General features: G+C 42.2%; 1 long non-coding RNA gene across 1 annotated transcript; it reads right to left on the bottom strand.

Annotated features, from left to right (window-relative positions):
• Window positions 1–38: 38 nt before the first annotated feature.
• On the bottom strand, window positions 39–6,828 carry LOC145719200 (uncharacterized). Its single transcript, XR_014142236.1, has 2 exons — window positions 6,530–6,828; window positions 39–487 (listed from the first exon to the last, which is right to left on the bottom strand). It is a non-coding gene; the product is annotated as an uncharacterized LOC145719200 (long non-coding RNA).
• Window positions 6,829–12,605: the final 5,777 nt, after the last annotated feature.

Here is a 12,605-nt window from a genome sequence, read left to right as displayed (position 1 = left end):
AAGGGAAATTTAAGAAGAAACTCATATTTTTGAGCACCTTCTGTACGCCAAAGCTACGCGCCATTTCTATCACTTCATCTTAACCACTACTCCACGAGGAGGTATCACCTCCCTTGTAAAGTATTCCATCAAGCAATGCTATTTGAGAGTCAGGCGGGAACTTGAACCCCAGTTTTCTGACTCCGAAGCCCACTGGCTTTGCTTTATATACATGTGGCCTCTGTTCAGTCATAAGCCCGGATGGACAGCTTTTTACACAATAACCATGTTCCTGAAAAATGTAAATTAATTTCTGTAAATGGAATTCTATTTCAAATGTGTGGGGAGGCACTTTATTTTAAAGCTTTATTGCCTCACTTGTGAAATGATTAGAAGGAGGTGGTTTTAGCTACTAGTTCTAGTGTTATTTCCAACTTGAAAATGCGAGGATGTTAAAGCACATACCAGAGTCCTGTACGAAGCCAGTCTACATCATGGACCCTTTCTCCTAGAAGCATAAAAGACACTTGAAAATCATAAATTATAAGGGAGGACAAAAACGTTGTCAACCAGTAACTAGCTGGTTATATGGTTGGATGCCAAATAGAGAGAGAGATTTCCACTTCATTTTTCAGGGCTACCTCTATCATGGAGTGAGATACATTTCATTTAGACTTTTAGAAATTTAGACAGAAAACCCAGGAGCAGGAACGTTAGAAAAATCTGGATGTGTTTTAATTCTAAATAAAAACTAGTTTTAGAAAACACTGTAGGGGCGCCTGGGTGGCTCAGTTGGTTAAGCGACTGCCTTCGGCTCAGGTCATGATCCTGGAGTCCCGGGATCGAGTCCCACGTCGGGCTCCCTGCTCAGCAGGGAGTCTGCCTCTCTCTCTGACCCTCCCCCCTCTCATGCTCTCTATCTCATTCTCTCTCTCAAATAAATAAATAAAAAAAATCTTAAAAAAAAAAAAAAAAGAAAACACTGTAAAATCTCATTCAAGCTATCATGTAATGTGTATTACGTATTTGGTGATATGAGCTTCTTTTCAAACTTTTGAATGCATTGAAAAAATAGATTTTCCAACATTTTTTTCAAGAGCAAAAGAAAAATCAACCCCAAACTTCATTCTGGATTTGAAAACAGAGAGCCTTAAAGTAATTATCCAGCTCTTGCCCAGGAGCTGATGTGGAAGTCTAGAAAATGGTCGGTAATTTCATAGTAAACAAAGTGTAGTAACTGATTATCCCTATTACAGCAGTGCCAAGCCAAAAATAGAACACAAACATAGAGTCCAAGGGAGCCACCCAGGCGAAACCAAGGTGCAGCAGCTCCATTCCCTGTCTCAGTTTTTAGTCATTTCTGACTCTGCTTACTGTTGTGTGTGTCACCACCTGCTATCTGTGCACAGAGGCTAAGAGGAAGAGGATAAAGATGTTGAAAAAAAGGAAGAATTAAAAGAACGAGACCAGAGAGTAGTATAAGAATATATCTTCTTGAAGAGATTGCCTATAAAGGAATCTTGCTTAAAAAAAAAAAAAGAGAGAAGAAGAAGAAGAAAAATTACAGTATGGGTTTTACCCCATGTCCTGCTAGAAACAATTAAGATTTTAATATGAAATTTCCCAAAGAACTGGATTTTTAATAAAAAGAAACCAGTATTTTTGAACACCTTCTCTATGCCAAAAGCTACAAACATTTTATAGCTACTCCATGGGGAAAATATTACCCCCATTTTAAAGTATTCGATCAAGTAATAACTATTTGAGAGTCAGAACAAGAATCTGAACCCCTACAAGTCTGACTCCAAAGCCCACAGACACTGGGAGAATAGGGATGATGAGTTAATATATTTTGTTTACTATGAAAGTACCGAGCATTTCCTAAATTTCCACTTCGGCTCCAGGGCAAGAGTAGACAATCACTTTAAGGTTCCGCTGCTTTCAAATCTAGAATAAAGTTTTAGATTGAAATAGCATTTTTAGGGGCACCTGGGTGGCTCAGTCATTAAGCATCTGCCTTTGGCTCAGGTCATGATCCCACGGTCCTCGGATCAAGCCCTGCATCTCGGGCTCCCTGCTCAGCGGGAAGCCTGCTTCTCCCTCTCCCACTCCCCCTGCTTGTGTTCCCTCTCTCGCTGTGTCTCTGTCAAATAAATAAGTAAAATCTTTTTTAAAAAATGTTTAGAAATAGCATTTTTAGAATATTTTAAAAATCTATAAATCTTTAACACTTGCAGCTGATTCTGGCCAATGTTTTTACCATGAAGGCTTGCCAAGGTATCAACGGATCTCCTCTCAAAGACAGTCAGCAAGAAGGAAAAGAACTCATGTGAAATGCTTACAAGATGGACTAAATGCCATGTAGAAAAACAGACTGAGGTAAAAAGAGCAGAGGCTAGAATACATAATGCTTCCAGCTACAAACAGCTGAAACGAACAGAAAACCCCGTGACATTATCCTGGAAGCAATGAAAATAGGAAAAAGTCAGCATGGCCAAGGTCTTCCCGCAGGCCTCGGGATAGGGAAGCCATGAGTGACTAAGCAAAAGACACCCAATGTTTGACTGCAAATGAAGCTACTGCAAATAGGAAAGTTTGCAAACATTAACCAGGAAGCGTGTCAAATATCTCAGGCATGGTGATAGATATCAACACAGGTAAATAAAGAAGAATGTCCTGCAAAAGTAGGGTGGCCACATGTCTCAGTTCACAGACAGTAATGCGGCATAATTATTTATAGCACCCCCTTTATCTCTCCAAAGTGTCCCGGTTTGGAAATTACATGGTTATCCTACTCAAAAGTAATATTTAACAATGAAAAGGCAATGAATTAAAAGACTGGGGGTGGGGAGCGGAGGAGGAAAAAAGACCCTTCTGCTTGCACGGTGGCTTCCCATACAGATCCGAGGAGTATTTCTTTGGTTGTATCCACTCAGCCACTCAATTATTCATTTACTCCTTCTGTCCTTCAACAATATTTCTTGAGTCTTATTATATCCCAGCATTGTACAGGCACTGGGGCAAATACAAAAAGTGAAGCCGGAGACCAGGCGAGAAGGAAAGACAGACAGACATGGAAATCTAATGCATAGAACAGTAAACCTGAATGGTACTGGGAACCCAGAGAAAGGAGTGTTTTTTTCCCCCAAATACAGAAAGCTCCACACGAAATGTTCAGGCCCACACAAAATCCCTATGTATAAAAAAGCCATAAGTATCAGACTTCAGCACAGATCTACTAACAAAATAGCAATAAGAAAAAAAATTAACGGACAGAGAACAAACTAGGGTTGACAGAGGGAGGGGGTGGGGGATGGGCTAGATGGGTGATGGGTATTGAGGAAGACACTGGTTATGATGAGCACTGGGTGTTATATGTAAGTGATTAATTACTAAATTCTACTCCTGAAACCAATATTACACTATATGTTAACTAACTAGAATTTAAATAAAAATTTGGAAGAAAAAAAATTAAAAATAAAAAAAATCAGGGGCGCCTGGATGGCTCAGTCAATTAAGGGTCTGTCTCTTAATTTCGGCTGAGGTACTGATCTCAGGGTTGTGGGTTCAAGCCCTGTGTTGGGCTCTACCGTGAAGCCTACTTTAAAAGAGTTTTGTTTTGTTTTTTAAAGAAAAAAATTAAAATCTATCACTTCCAAATCATATGGTTATAAATATGAAGGCCAGCAAATAGCCCTTGTGAATTTTGGTAAATAAAGCCCACTAATCATTAAAGAGTATACTATGGAAAACAAGATACATTTTAGGCAAAGAAAAATGGTGGAAGTTATGGGTTCTAATTCTACATCCCAAAACACAAAGAAAAAAAAAAGGAAACAGGCAGTATTTCTCAGAGTAGCTATTTGAGGAGAGATCAATAATTTTAAAAAGCAGATTTTTAAAAGTTGCATTCAGATTAATGAAAATATTTTGCAACCACTAGTCTCAAAGATTACTCTAAAAACAAAAAAGATAAGGACCAAAACATCTCTCAAGTAATAGACCACGGAGCAGAAATAAAATGGTTTAACTGCTAGTACAACACACACAATAAGAACAAAATGCTTAGCTGTACCTACCCTACGTGCCCCTCGTAGGGATTACTCCAATCTCACTTTTCCATTTGTAACTCATAAAAACTAAATCATCAATAATTTTTAAGAAGAGTTTGTGTGTGACATTTCTGAAACCATCCTTGATCTTACAAACCTCACCAAGGGGGTAAGACAACCCATAATCAGTTCAGTAAGACAAAAAAATGTGTTTCTCTTCCTAGTATCAGTTCTTTTAATAGCAACCCCCTGAAAGTGCAGCATGCATTTTCCCTCTATTTCTGTTAGTAGAAATTAAAGCTAGATTACCAACGTTGTCTCACTATTATGTAAAGTCACTCTTCTACTTTTAGAAAAAAAAAACTGCTTTCACTACAAATATGACTGACAGTAACTGGAACTGCAGATCTACAAGCAGTCTTTACAAGAAATTTGCCTCTTAGGAAAGCATAACCGAAATGGGACAGGTGCATACGGTGGAATTAGCTAACCTTCCACATGAAAGCTTAAATCCAGGAACTTATTTTGATAGGCTGGTGATGAATCGAGAGTTCTCCCTGAAGGAAAAGAGCTGATTTTTTTCCCCAGAGGATATAAATAAATCAGCAACAGCAAAGCAAATTTCAACTCTGTATGTAAAGTTTTGTTACTCCTATCACACTAAATACTTTTAAGGGTGTACAAGAGCTCTCCAAAGGATACAAAATTATACAAAGTAAACAAATTCGCTATTATGCAAGGTCAATAAATACCGCATATATCTTATGTCCTAGAATAGTCACTATTAAACAGTCTCACTTGCAATTTACTAAAATGACAGAAGCATACTGTATACACCTTTCCTAGCAAATCAAAAGGTCTACGGGCTCATCAATCCTAATATTTCATCCTGGTCATTTTATTGAGTTTATAATGCATACATAGCTACATCACAGAAACACTGAAATCTGTGAAACATTCATTAAACATAATTGTGTAAGCATAAATCTTGGTCTTGAATTAATAAAGTACCAAACGCTTCTGCAGTAATAACCAATACTGTATTTTGAAATCACTGAAAAAATAAACTTTCGGAAGAGATCACTTCTATCTCCCTTAGTGTGTAACTTCCTCTAACAACTAACAACTCTAAATTGTAGGGTGGCTCATCTGAGAAAAACAATGTAAAATAAAGAGTTCTCCTAACGTCAGAAATGTTGTGCAAGAATTGCTCTCTCGGCTAGGAGTAGTGAGCATGCAGTAAAATGCTACTGCCTCCATTCTTGCTCAAGTGATTAGAAAGTTCCCAGCCCCAGTTTTACCTGTTCACTACAACCATACGCATACCCTCTCAGCATCTTGGCTCGACACAGACCACTAACCCACCCGGGTACAAACTGATGTGGGCGGAGAAGCAGGAAGACCCTAAGGATGTGGAACATTTGCAAGGGGAAAAGGACGGGGCCATCATTCCCTTCATGTTCCCATCGCCTCGCTGGCAGATTTGCAGATTCCACCACTAGAGAGAGTTTGGCAGCTTCACAATGGGGCCGCCTGCTCAACGTCTGGCTGCCGCCCGCCTGGAAACCCCTTTCCTCTGCTTACCACCCGCCCCAAAGTCCACCCGCGACAGGTGGGGAGAGGGCGGAGATGCCCAACGACAAATCTGCCGCTTTCGCTTCTGGCCAGCACCCGACCCCAATCTACACGCGCGCCCCCGGGCACTGCCGGTCCGTCCGCCCTCGCCGCACCAGCAGAAGCGCAGCGGGCGCGGGCTGCGGGCTCGAGGGCGGCCTCACCCCCCGGACTGCAGCTCGGGCGAGGAGGACCGACGAGATAAGGCCGTCAGGGTTCGCCCCAGGCGCTATCTGGCCGGGGCAGTCGCACCCAGCGCGCGGCCGGGGCGCGCGGCCAGAGCCGCCGCCAGCCCAGTAAAGAGCTACTTCTCAATGGGGCCCCGAGGCCGGCTGCCCCGCGGTGCGGGCACGCCGGCGGAGGAACTAGCGTGCGCGCCAACGCGCCCTGACTTCCGCACGGCCGCACCGCGGGAGAGGCGCTCCGGCTCGCCGAGTCCCCGCACCTCCCCGGCGAGCGCACGCCGCGCGCACACGGGGGCGCACGCCCCCGCACACTCACACGCGCTGCACACTCACGGCGTCTCCGGCCCCACCCCTGTGCCAAGCAGCCGCGGGCTCCCCGCACCCCGCAAGGGCCCCACCCAGTTCACCAGACCCCAGCCTCCTGCCCGGGCGCCCAAGGACCAGCCCGCCGAGGCCCGGGGCCCCTGGGGCCGACCCGCCGCCCATCCCGGAGGCCCGCCCGCCCAGGGTTCCCCAGCACCGCGCGGACACCGCGCGCCCGGCCCCGACACGAGGCAGGGAGGAAGGGGCGGTGCCGCGACTGGGGCTGGCACCGGGGCTCGGTGACTGGGGCACCCCCCAACCCACCCGCCCATCACCACCACCTTTTTCTGCAGCACAAAAGGTTGCAGGCGGAACCGCCGTCCCCGTGCAACCTACCGGTGGCCCACGGCTCCGCCACCTCCGCTGTAACTGGGCCGCGGAGCCGGAGACAAGGGCGGGAGAGGCGCAGGGCTGCGGCGCCGAGATCCGGGCAGAGGCCGCCAGGCGAGCCAGCCGGGTACCCTCTCCTCTCCCACCGCGCTCGGCGCTAGCTACCGCCCGGCGTAGGCCCCGCCTCCTCCTCCTCCTCCCCCGCCCGCCTTCCCGCCCTCCTCCCTCTAGCTGCGGAGGCGCCGCCCGTCAGCGCTGGGCCCGCCTGCTGCGCCCAGCTCCGACACCCCGAGCAAGGGCGGGCGGGCGAGAGTAAGGCTCTAAGAGGCCTGAAGTAGTTGGCGGGGGCGGGGGAGTTGCGGCCTGGGGAGGAGAGGAGTCGTCGTAACGCCTCCTCCCAGTCCCAGCCGGCACTCTGCCTCGGGAGCTCCGACTCGCAGGCCGGGCTACGCTCAGGTTTCCTCGGGGTGTGATGTTTATCACTTGTGAGTCTCTACTTAAAGGACTCTGCACTGAGCCGAAGTAGAGAAGACCGGAAGCCCATGAAATTACAAATTATAGGGTCAATCTTGAAAATTGAGGGGTGAGGTGCATTCAGATTTAGATTCTGATTGGATTCGCTGTTTTTGAATCCTCAGACTTGATCTTTTCCATTCTTGTAAGAAATTCTTTCCTTGATCAGACTTTTCTATTCTCAATTCCTGTGCATCTCCTCTGCCAAACAAGTTAATAAACTCGGCGATAAGAATATGACATTTGCTTAGCTCTCACCATGTGCCAAGCCTTTTCACATGCATTTCCAAATTTACACCTCTCACTTCTGTAAGGATGTGACCAATTATCCACATTTTAAAGATTTGGAAAATTTAACTTCCACGAGGTCACACACCTACTTAGTGCCTGAGCTGAGTCTGAACCCAAAGAGTGAAACCACAAAATGGTTTATAAATGTTGCTAATTTATGTTTCAGTCTCAATCCAAGAGAGTTTGTTGTTACTGTTGTTTCTTTTTTTTTTTAACAAAATACTTTATCTGAACATAAAAGGCATAAATTTGGTGTAAATTAATACAAATTTAAATAAATATTGATTCAAACATATTTCAAAATCTACATATGCCTCTGATAATATAAAGGCAAGTAAATCTGAACACCCGTATTTCAACAGAGTGATGCCTGCCGGCTTCTCCCCTAGAAGACATTTTATATCACCTCTATGTGCCCTGAAGTAAGTTTGGGAGGATAGAGGAGAAGAGGGAGGAGGAGGACACTTCGAAGAATATTCTCTAAAGAACGATTTTAGAAAACATAAATTACTTTATTTCCAACATAGATATGTATGTAACTTCTCAAATATAGAACCGGGCACAATATACTATGTATTGAATAAGTAAATGAATGGATTTTTTTTTTGCATCAATTATTTCAGATTATAATTTGTTTGACACAACAGTGAATTGGAAGTTATTTCAGATTGTTGACACAGTGGTGCTTTGTTCTGATAATCATTCTCATAAAACCACTTCCAAAATATTGTATATTTTATATTAGGAAACTTCCTTTTATTCTGTCCTGTCTGAAATCTTATAACCTTCCAGAAGAATGACTTGTACTTGCCCTTTGCTCTGAAAGTTTGGCAATGTTCTTTGGCCTTAGCTTTATTAGGCTCCAGGCTAGCCATCTTGAAAGGGCTTTGTCTCCAAATTGCCTTACTCTCTGGGTGGTGCTTCCATCCTACCTTTAACTCCTCACTGCATCAAAATTTCAGTCAGTTTTTGAGTATCACATAGAACGCCTACCTATTAAGCCAGTTCATGAGGCAGTTAATGACTGATAATAACTTTATGTGTGGCCCTTCAGTACCCCAACTGGGTACTGCCTTAATTCGGATCTGTTGTGGCTTAGTAGGGGCTGTGGCTGAGGGGAGGTGGGGAATGCAGAAGCTCCTCCCAGATCTTTTTTGTGTTCTATGAAGATCTAGTCAATCTATAAAAAAAAAAAAAAAAAAAAGCCATGCTTATAAACAATAGGGACAAATGTAGAAAAGACCTTGTGATCCGAAAGGCCTGATTCTGAGGAGTCCAACACTCCATCTCAAAGATCCCTTGTGTGAATTCCATCTTTGCCTCAAGCCACCCTTCCCAGAAAAATCATTTGAAAATGATGGTTGCCCAAGAAGGCTTCTATATGAATGTAACAGTGCCACTTAGCAAACAGCCAGCTTGAGAGAACAAGATAGTTAGATTTGATGATAATAACATAGTGGATATAAACTACAAAGCCAAGTGTGTAAGAAATACCACATTACAGCCCGTGCTCTAAACCCATTTGTTTCCATCAGGGGCTAACCAGGAAAATAGAGACGACTTCAAGTCTTTACAAACAGACAACTCAGGGCAAGGAAACAATAACACAGAGAATGGAAGGACTCAGAAGCTAAGCAGGGGTTGGTGAGGTAATCCAGAAATTAACAAGCATGGCCCCTAGCTGGAGAAGTAAAGGGAGGAGACAGAGGTACTGGAGCCCAGGGGCCTGGCAGTATGGCCAACCTGGAAGCTGCGGCCACGGAAGAGAAACAGCTACTGTCAAAGAAGTCATTTGTGGCAAGGGAAGGGGGGAAAATGTACATTGATTTTCCTCTCCTCGTGCCCTCTCATCTCCTGCCAGTGCCTGACATTCAGCCAAACCTAGATCACAGCCATCCTGAGAACTTGGGAAACACCCTTTGGGGTTAGCCCTTCTGCAACACAGAGGCAAATAGGGGAAGGGCACAGAACATGCATCTGAGGACAGACAGGCCCTGAATCAGCACATCTTTTTACTTCACTTTCAAGGCTTCAGTTTTCCTTAACGTTTTTTCCCCACTCCTTTGTAGGGTCAAAGTTCCAAGAGTTCCATGCCATTGCTATGTGTAGGTGGTGATGACTGGGAGTGGGAGGAAGTCCTTTGGTTTATATGCTTCTGTCCACAGAGGTTTCTAGTGTCCCTTCCCAGAGCTACCACCTACAGCAACATGCACAACATGTCCATAGATGGGATAGCTCTGTTCTACACACTTGAACACTCCCTTTAGCTCTCTCCTGCTCCAGCACCACACTTGGAGCCAGAGCATATTTCTAAGGTCTCAGACTGTCCTGTTAAGCCTCATACATTATCAGTCATTTGTATTCAGGGTCCTTCATCAAATATATGATATAGGCAGGTTGAAAGTTTAAGAATGAAAAAAGAGATATACCTTGCACACATTGTTGAAAACAAAGCAGGAGTGGCTCCATTAATATTAGATAAAGTAGACTTCAGATCAAAGAAAATGGACAGACAGAAGGGAACACTTTCACATACCCCAAAGACTAATGTATAATGCACCAAATAGGAGAGCTGCAAATTATGTAAAACAGAAGCTGTTGGAACTGAACAGAGAAATAGGCAAACATACAATTATAGTTGAAGACTTCAATACCCCTCTATTAAGAACTTTTAGAACAATGAGACGATAAACCAGCAAGGATCAAGAACATCATCAACCAATAGGATGTAATTGACATCTATGTCCACCCATAAACAGAAGAATGCACAATCTTTTCAAATGCCCATGGATTTCATAAATCAAATCCGAACAAATTGAAAACAATTGAAATCATACAGAGCATCTTCTCCAACTACAATAAAATCAAATTAGAAATCAATAACAGAAAGAAAACCAGGAAATTCCCAAGCACTTGGAACAAAACAACAAACCCCTGCATAATCCATGAATCAAAGAGGAACTCTTGAGGGAAATTTTTAAAAATACATTTATTTAACAGAATGAAAATGAAAATATAACATTTCAAAACATGTGAGTCACAGGTAAAGCAGTACCAAAAGAGAAATCTGTAGCACTAAAATGTGTACATTAGAAAAGAGGAAAATCTCAGATTAATAATCTAATCTCCTATCTTAAGAATCTAAAAAAAAAAAGAGAGAGAAAGGCAAAATAAACCCAAAGCAAGCAGAAGAGAAGAAATAATAAAGATCAGAACAGAAACCAATGGAATTGAAACAGAAAAACGGTAAAGAAAATGAATGAAATGGAAAGCTGACTCCTTGAAAGGATCAGTAAAATTCACAAACCTCTAGCAAAGCTAGGAAAAAAGGAGAAAACCCAAATGATCAGAATCAGGAACAAAACAGAGGATGTCACTATAGACCCTGCAGACATTAAAAGGACAATAAGAACATACTATAAACAACTCTATACTCATAAATTTGACAGCTTAAATGAAATGGACCAATTCCTTGAAAAATACAAGCTACCACAATTCACCCAATATGAAGTGGATAATACAAACAGCCATGTAACTATTAAAGAAATTAATTCATAATTTTAAATCTTTCAAAAAAGCAATATTTGGGTCTAGAGAACTCCTGAAAAACTCTATCATACATTTAAAGAATTAATACCAACTCTGCAGTCCCTCCCAGAAAATAGGAGTGAACACTTCCCAATTCATTTTATGAAGCTAATAGTACTTTGATACCAAAACTAGAAAAAGGCACTATTTACAAAGCAATCTATAGACAAATATCCCTCGTGAATACAATTGTAAAAAACTCAACAAAATATTAGCAAATAAAAATCAGCAATATATAAAAAGAAGTATACACTATGACAGTGAGTTTATTCCAGCGATGAAAGGCTGGTTTGATATTCAAAAATCAATATTATCCACATAGTAATGGACTCAAGGAGAAAACTCATATGATCTCTAAGCACTGGGCAAAAGACAAAATTGTTTGTTCTCACCACTCATATTCAAGTCGTCCTGGAATTTCTAGCCAATACAATAAGGCAAGAAAAGGCAAACAGACTTCAGTGGAAGAAATAAAACTACCCCTATTTACAGATGACCTGATTTTATGTAGAAAATCCCAAAACATCTACAAACAAAAGCAAGCAAACAAGTTCCTAGGATTATGTAGTGAGTTCAGAAAGGCCTCAAGATATACATTTAAAAAAATCTGTATTTACCTATAATGAATATATGGAAACCAAAACTAAAAATATGGTATCATTTATAATCACTCAAAAAAAGAGAAATACTTAGTTTTAAATCTAACCAATGAAATATAGGACTACAAAATGCTGATGAAAGAAATCAAAGATCTAAGTAAATGGAGAGAGGTACGTGTTCATGGATTGGAAGATTCAACCTAGTGAAGATGTCAGTTCTCCCCAAACTGATCTATTAGTTTAATGTAATCCCTATCAAAATCCCAGTAAGGTTTTTTATGTAGACAAAGATGAATTTATTCTATAATTTATATGGAAAGGTAAAGTACCAGAACAGCTAAAAAAAAAAATCTTAAAAAAGTAGAGTAGGGGTGCCTGGGTGGCTCAATTAGGTAAACGTCCAACTCTTGATTTTGGCCCAGATCATGATCTCAGGGTTGTGAGATCAAGCCCTGCATTGGGCTCTGTCTGCAATGGATGTGGAACATGCTTGGGATTCTCTTTTTCCCTCTCCTTCTGCCCCTCTCCCCCCTCACTTTTGCGCTTTCTCTCTCTCTCTTTTTTTTTTTTTTTAAAAGAATTTATTTATTTATGACAGAGAGAGACACAGCGAGAGAGGGAACACAAGCAGGGGGAGTAGAAGAGGGAGAAGCAGGCTTCCTGCAGAGCATTTTCAAGTTGGAAATAACACTAGAACTAGTAGCTAAAACCACCTCCTTCTAATCATTTCACAAGTGAGGCAATAAAGCTTTAAAATAAAGTGCCTCCCCACACATTTGAAATAGAATTCCATTTACAGAAATTAATTTACATTTTTCAGGAACATGGTTATTGTGTAAAAAGCTGTCCATCCGGGCTTATGACTGAACAGAGGCCACATGTATATAAAGCGAAGCCAGTGGGCTTCGGAGTCAGAAAACTGGGGTTCAAGTTCCCGCCTGACTCTCAAATAGCATTGCTTGATGGAATACTTTACAAGGGAGGTGATACCTCCTCGTGGAGTAGTGGTTAAGATGAAGTGATAGAAATGGCGCGTAGCTTTGGCGTACAGAAGGTGCTCAAAAATATGAGTTTCTTCTTAAATTTCCCTT

This window comes from Leptonychotes weddellii, unplaced genomic scaffold, assembly GCF_054177405.1.
Source record: "Leptonychotes weddellii isolate Sample4059 unplaced genomic scaffold, ASM5417740v2 HiC_scaffold_3392, whole genome shotgun sequence".
NCBI lineage: Eukaryota > Metazoa > Chordata > Mammalia > Carnivora > Phocidae > Leptonychotes > Leptonychotes weddellii.
The sequence above is the reverse complement of the archived record's forward strand: the minus strand, read 5'-3'. Positions and strand labels throughout refer to the sequence as shown.